Source organism: Micromys minutus (assembly GCF_963924665.1).
Source record: "Micromys minutus genome assembly, chromosome: 1".
Classification (NCBI taxonomy): Eukaryota; Metazoa; Chordata; class Mammalia; order Rodentia; family Muridae; genus Micromys; species Micromys minutus.
Window position 1 is genome coordinate 99,784,390 of NC_137969.1, and position 5,962 is coordinate 99,790,351.

Genomic DNA, 5,962 nt, shown 5'->3' on the forward strand with positions numbered 1-5,962 from the left:
TTCCCTGCCTACAATCACACATCTCTTCTGAAGGACAAACATGGAGGCAGGCAAAGGAACCACCTTTGCTGCTCGTATGTCCCTGAGTCCAGTGAGGAGGCACCAAAACACGGTCATATGTCATTAAGAACGGCACGACCTGACGAATGCCTCATCGCGTGACTTAACTCCACCAACTATGGGGAATACATGGTAGAAAAATGGAACAGGAAGCGGCCAGGGGTTCGCCATCTCCCTAGAGGACACATTCTGGGTGTCCTAGGTTACTGTCTCAGCACAGACTTCAGTGGACACATAAATGATGCTTGTGCTAACGTCACAGGACACACTGTTTTATGGCAGTGTTTTTAATCAGTAGAAATAGATGTTAAGGCTATGCGACTTTCCATCCTACAATCCCTTGTCCCCTTTTTTTCCTGTTTGGGCCCGGCAGAATGGCTCCCGCAAAGAAGGCTGGCGAGAAGAAGGGCCGTTCTGCCATCAGCGAGGTGGTGACCCGAGAAAACGCCATCAACATTCACAAGCGCATCCATGGAGTGGGCTTCAAGAAGCGTGCCTCCTCGGACACTCAAAGAAATTCAGAAATGTGCCATGAAGGAAATGGGGACTCCAGATGCTCGCATTGACACCAGGCTCAATAAAGCCGTCTGGGCCAAAGGAATAAGGAATGTTCCATATCGCATCTGAGTACGTTTGTCCAGAAAATGTAATGAAGATGAGGATTCACCAAACAAGCTCTACACATTGGTAACGTATGTGCCTGTTACCACATTCAAAAATCTACAGACGGTCAATGTGGATGAGAACTAACCTGCTGAATGTCAAATAAAAATGCAGCATTGCCTCCAAAAGACCGAGAGAGAGAGAGAGAGAGAGAGAGAGAGAGAGAGAGAGAGAGAGAGAGAGAAGAAATAGATGCCAAGACAATGCCAACGCTAAATACATAAACTAGTAATGTTTATACAACGTTAAATACATAAACTCCAGAAGGTTAGGGGAACATGAACAGGTGGTTGCTTTGATCTTATCTACTTGGCATCAGGGTTAATGTTCCGATGTGGCTATCTGCTTTCCACGCCTTTCTGTCTCACTAGAGTCATAGACAAAGGGTTCAGCAGAAAACTACACTTCCCAGCCCCCTTTGCAACTTAGTGTGGTCAATGCAGTAAATTTTGGCCAATGAGACTTAAGCAAATGCATGCTGCCCTTCTAGGCAGCTGCCTTTAAGACCAGGAGCCTCCTTTGTTCTTCTCTGTTTTTCTCCTCCCGTTCTTGCCTGACGACCGGAATCTGAACAGTTAGCTTGGGCACAGGAAGACAATGGAAATGGAGGCTACCTTCTAGGAAGGAGTGGCTGAGATCCAGTGGTCTTGGAGCACCAGGAGAGGAAAGATAAGACCTGTGAGGACTAAGCACCGCCATCTCGGTTCCTAAGACGCTCCGATTGTAACAGACTTCTCACAGCCGACCCTGGGAGTCACAGATTGTTTTGGGGCGTCATCTTGTCTTTCCTTCCCTCTCTTGCACACGGCCCGGAGTCCTGCGCCTTCTGAGCTTCATAGTGTGGGAAGAGGCACATTTGGGGGAAGAACTAGGGAAAGGTCCCACTTCTTTTCCAGAGTAGCAGAGTAAATTAAGTGGTTTTCTAGGCCCAAACTTCAGAATTCCAGCTTTGCCCATGCAGCTCACAGGCTTTGGTTTTCCTATATATAGAATTCTGCATTTGGGAACTCAGGTTTCAGAATTGGTGAGGGTGGGCTGAAGGAGTCAGTGTATTGAAAACAAAAGAAGCTGATCCCACACCAGCCGTGGTAGCTTATACTGGCAGTCTCCGTACTAGGGAGGCTGAGGCAGGAAGGAGTTAAGAGGCCATACTTGGCCCAGGGAGTAGCACTATTAGGAGGTGTGGCTGTCCTGAGATGGATAGTGAATCTCACGCCAGCCTGGGCTACAATATATGAGATCCTCTCTTTAAAATGTCAAAGGGATCTCCCAAACATGGTGGTTCAGGTTGATTCCAGTGCTCAAGAGGAAAAGGCAGTTAGATCTCTATGAGTTCAAGGCCAGACTGGTCTACAACATAAATTCCAGGTTTCTTTTTTTTTTTTTTCTCAAAGATTCATTTATTTATTATATGTAAGTACACTGTCACTGTCTTCAGACACACCAGAAGAGGGCATGTGATCTTATTACAAATGGTTGTGAGCTACCATGTGGTAGCTGGGATTTGAACTCAGGACCTCTGGAAGAGCAGCCAGTGCTCTTAACTACTGAGCCATCTCTCCAGCCCAAGTTCCAAGTTTCTTATTTGTTTGTTTGTAGCCTAGAGCCAGCCAAGCTCCCAAGCCTACCCCTTCCCCAAGACCCTTCCCCAGGACTTGACAACCCATTTTTGCCCCACGGTTCTTCCTAGGCCCAGCTAGGATCAGCCTCTCAATAGAGGCTGCCCACCACCAAAAACTCATCCCAGGCTCCACCCCCTCATCCAGCTCCTCCCACTTATCTCCTCTGATTTTGTTTCCTTCCTACTCATATTCTCTATCCCAAAGAGTTTCCTGATGATTTTTTTAGTGTCAGTTAAACCACAAATCACATCTTCCATTTTGCAGCCTTCCAGATCAACGCAGAATAAACCCCAGATCCCGTCAGGGCACCTCTCTTTCCCCTTTATTCCCTTGCTCCATATATTCTACTTTCCCCAGCCCCACCCCATAATACTCCATCATGGATCCCACCTCAGACCCCTGTACTCCATGTTGTCTGGTTGGCGTATCCTTCCCTGCCCTCGACACCCTCCAGGCTCCTTCCTGATTCTCCTCCTGCATGTGTTGGCACCGACCTGATGTCATCTTGCTAACTTATCTACCCGCTGGTCCCTTTCCTACCCCCACTGAACCCCTGAGGAGGTCCCCTGACCATGTTCTTAGCCACAAGGTTCAGGGGCAATGATGCCTGGCCCCAATGAGGGCTTCATAAATGGATAAATGGACCACATTCATGTTGTCCATCTAGTCCCCGAAGCCAGGTGGTTGTCAGTGGTCCACCCCGGGTTCTTCCTAACCCTGCCTCCAATTCACTGTTGGGCAGGGAACCTGAGCATGACAGCTTCCTTCCCTAAGTGCCTGCCATCCTACTTTCTTCTGCAAGGAGACAGCCACTAATGTTCTCACTCTCCAAAGATTGATCCAGTGTTCAAGCAGGAAAACGGCTCTCCAAGCCGGTGCCTGGTGAGGGTGGCTCAGAGTTTTCTATTTCGAAGACATTTTCCCAGGCCCCTCCTGGTGTTAAATCATTTCTCCAAATTAGCGGGAATGCTCATTACCAAGGCAGCCACCTCCCATTAGGCAGGAAATGTGCCTTCCCTGTGTCAGCCCCTCCCGACCCTGGGCCAGCTCCTGTCATTCCCTGGAGTGGATGGTAGATGTGTGGAGCTGCAGTCTTTCTAGCAGACAGTGCTGACAGAAGAGAGGTTGGTGGATGAGCCGCTCTGACAAGAGAGGGTCATAGCTCTCTCTTCCCTTACCCTTCAATCCTGTTTCTCCCTGAAACATCCTTACTCTGGGATGGCTTTGCAGCTTTGCGGTCCTGCAGCCCTGCTTGTAGGCAGTTAGAACAGGCATTCACTATGCATTGAAAGCCCAGAAGTCTTAGAGAAGTTCTCTGAGGATCTCAATTCTTCTGTCTCTTATGGTTTGGTTGGCCAAGGAATACTCTGTGCTCCCGGTGTGTGGAACTCCCCACTGCCCAGCCTGATGGCCCCCTGAAGCCCCACTGCAGGTGTGTGCTCCTCTGAGCAGCTTTCTACATCGCCTCCTGGGTCTGTCTTCAGGGAACCAAAATGATTAGAAGCAGGCGGAAAATGGCTTGTCCTGTGCAGAGCTTAATAAATATTAGCTAACAACAACAATAATAATAATTTTGCTGACATCTCCCAGGCTGCCAGAGAGAAGTGTCAGAAGTACAATTATAGACTGCTTTTTTTTTTTTTTTTTTTTTAAAGTAACACTTGCCTCACTGCTTTAAACAGTCCTCCTCTGACTCGTTAGAAGGGTGTGTGCCCAAGGGCAGGGAATTCTATCACAGGAGCAGCTGCTTTGTGTGAACTCAGGCAGGGTTCTAGAGCCCTTGCTCTTTAGTTCAACAAGCAGAACAGGGGCCTGTTTAATCTCTAGGTGGGGGTTCCTTCTATTAATTCATCCAGAAAACATTTCCTGAGTTCCTACCACACGCAGGCCTGCTCTCTGAGCTGCAGATGCCTGGAAAGAAAGCGTAGTGAGCTTTGATAGAATCCCCTCCAATGCAGTGGGGACTATCTCAAGCAAAGCAACACCCAGGGGGTGACAGAAAGATACCATGGGGACTTGGTGGGTTAGGCAAAGAAACCACAATCTGAGAGGTGCATCTTCCCTGTCCCAGGAAGTCCTACCTGAATCCTGGACTTCCTAGTGTGTCCAGGCATCTCGTTTGACTCCTCCAGAAGTGCTGGATGCATGCTTCAGCAAGGTCTTAGCTGGGATCCAAATGAAGGAAATGTGTCCTGGATAGAGGAATAGCTCAGAGCCAGCAAGCAGAGCAGTGAGGCCGGGGGTTTGCAGCCCAGGGCAGGGGAGCTGACTAACCCTGATGACAGACAGGGCTTGGAAGCCTTACACCCTGGGTCCTGATCCAGGCACACAGCTCTCATCCAACCTGCCCCTTGGGGGAAACTGGCTGTGGTTTGATGTTCCAGCTCTACCCTGCCTCCTTTCAGGAAAAGAATAGGGACTAAAGGGTACCTATTCCACCCATTGGGCTTTCCAGGTTACTGGTCATGTGTCTCTTACCTGGGATGGTAGAGGACTTATGGGGGAGACTCTTCTGTTCCCAGAACTAGAAATGTAGGTTCTAGGAAGCAACAGGGTTGGCAGGATGCAAAAGGGAGGCTGGGGAGGGGGTCCAGGAAAGTTCATCCATGATGCTGGGGGTGGGTCCTGTGCAGGGACTGCCCCCACCAGGCAGCAGCTCTGAGAACGAGACCTTAAAGAACTTGGAGATATCTGTGCTGTTACTCTCTTTCAATATCTGGGAGATATAGATGCTCAGACCCAACCATTTCTACTCTGCCCACCCAGCTCTGCAGTGCTCGGGCACAGAGTGCTGCAGTGCATCTGCAGTTCATAGGCCAAACTGGTAATGTAGAACCCTAAGGAGAGAGGAGCTCTGGGTAACCCATGGGACATTTCTGCCACAAGTCAGTGCACAGCCCTCTCTGTAGGCACTACGGCAGCGGGTCAGCTCCCATTGCAAAAATCTCAGCATGCCTTGGTTATGTCTACACAGAGGCAGCTTTTATTTGGAAAGGAATGAGACCTCATTTATTCTGGAACCAAATACAAATGCACACAGCCAGGGGCACAGAGTAGGGATGCCCTGAACACTGTGAGCTGACGTGCCACCTGTTGCATGAAGTTATTACAAGTATAAAACCAAGGAAAGTCATAAGTCAAGACATTTCGCACACACGGGTGGCAACTGCAGGCGGGTGGTCTCAGTATGGCTGATAGCATTCTGAGCTTCGGGGTTGGTAGAAGCTAGGGGTCTGTTAAATTAATATATTCCACAGATTTCATGTGACAGTCACGGGACGTGAGACTGGCTATTAAGGAGGCTAAAGAGATTCCAAGATCATTTGACTCAGGATCAGTATTCCAACTCATCAGAATCTCCGTAGTTTCCATTAATCCATCAGCCTTACAGAATCTGTAAGGTGGGTGTGGCTTTCTCTCAGACTCCACTCCCCAGCCAATCAGCTCGTAAGCCAGTGTGTAGCCAACAACAAAGAAGTTTCATCCCAGAGAGATGGACACACCGCACAAGAAGGACTAACAGACTCAAGAACTGGGAGCAATTCCGTGAGTCTGCAAAGTCCTTGAGGTATCAGACTCTGCATTTTCCAAGTGTCTGGAGTGACTCTCTATGCCAC

At 49.0% G+C, this 5,962-nt stretch overlaps 1 pseudogene across 1 annotated transcript; it reads left to right on the plus strand.

Moving 5' to 3' along the window:
• The first annotated feature begins 383 nt into the window (after positions 1-383).
• Positions 384-810, plus strand: LOC308426983 (large ribosomal subunit protein eL31-like; annotated as a pseudogene). The gene has a single exon. The product of its transcript is annotated as a large ribosomal subunit protein eL31-like (transcript).
• The last annotated feature ends 5,152 nt before the right edge of the window (positions 811-5,962 follow it).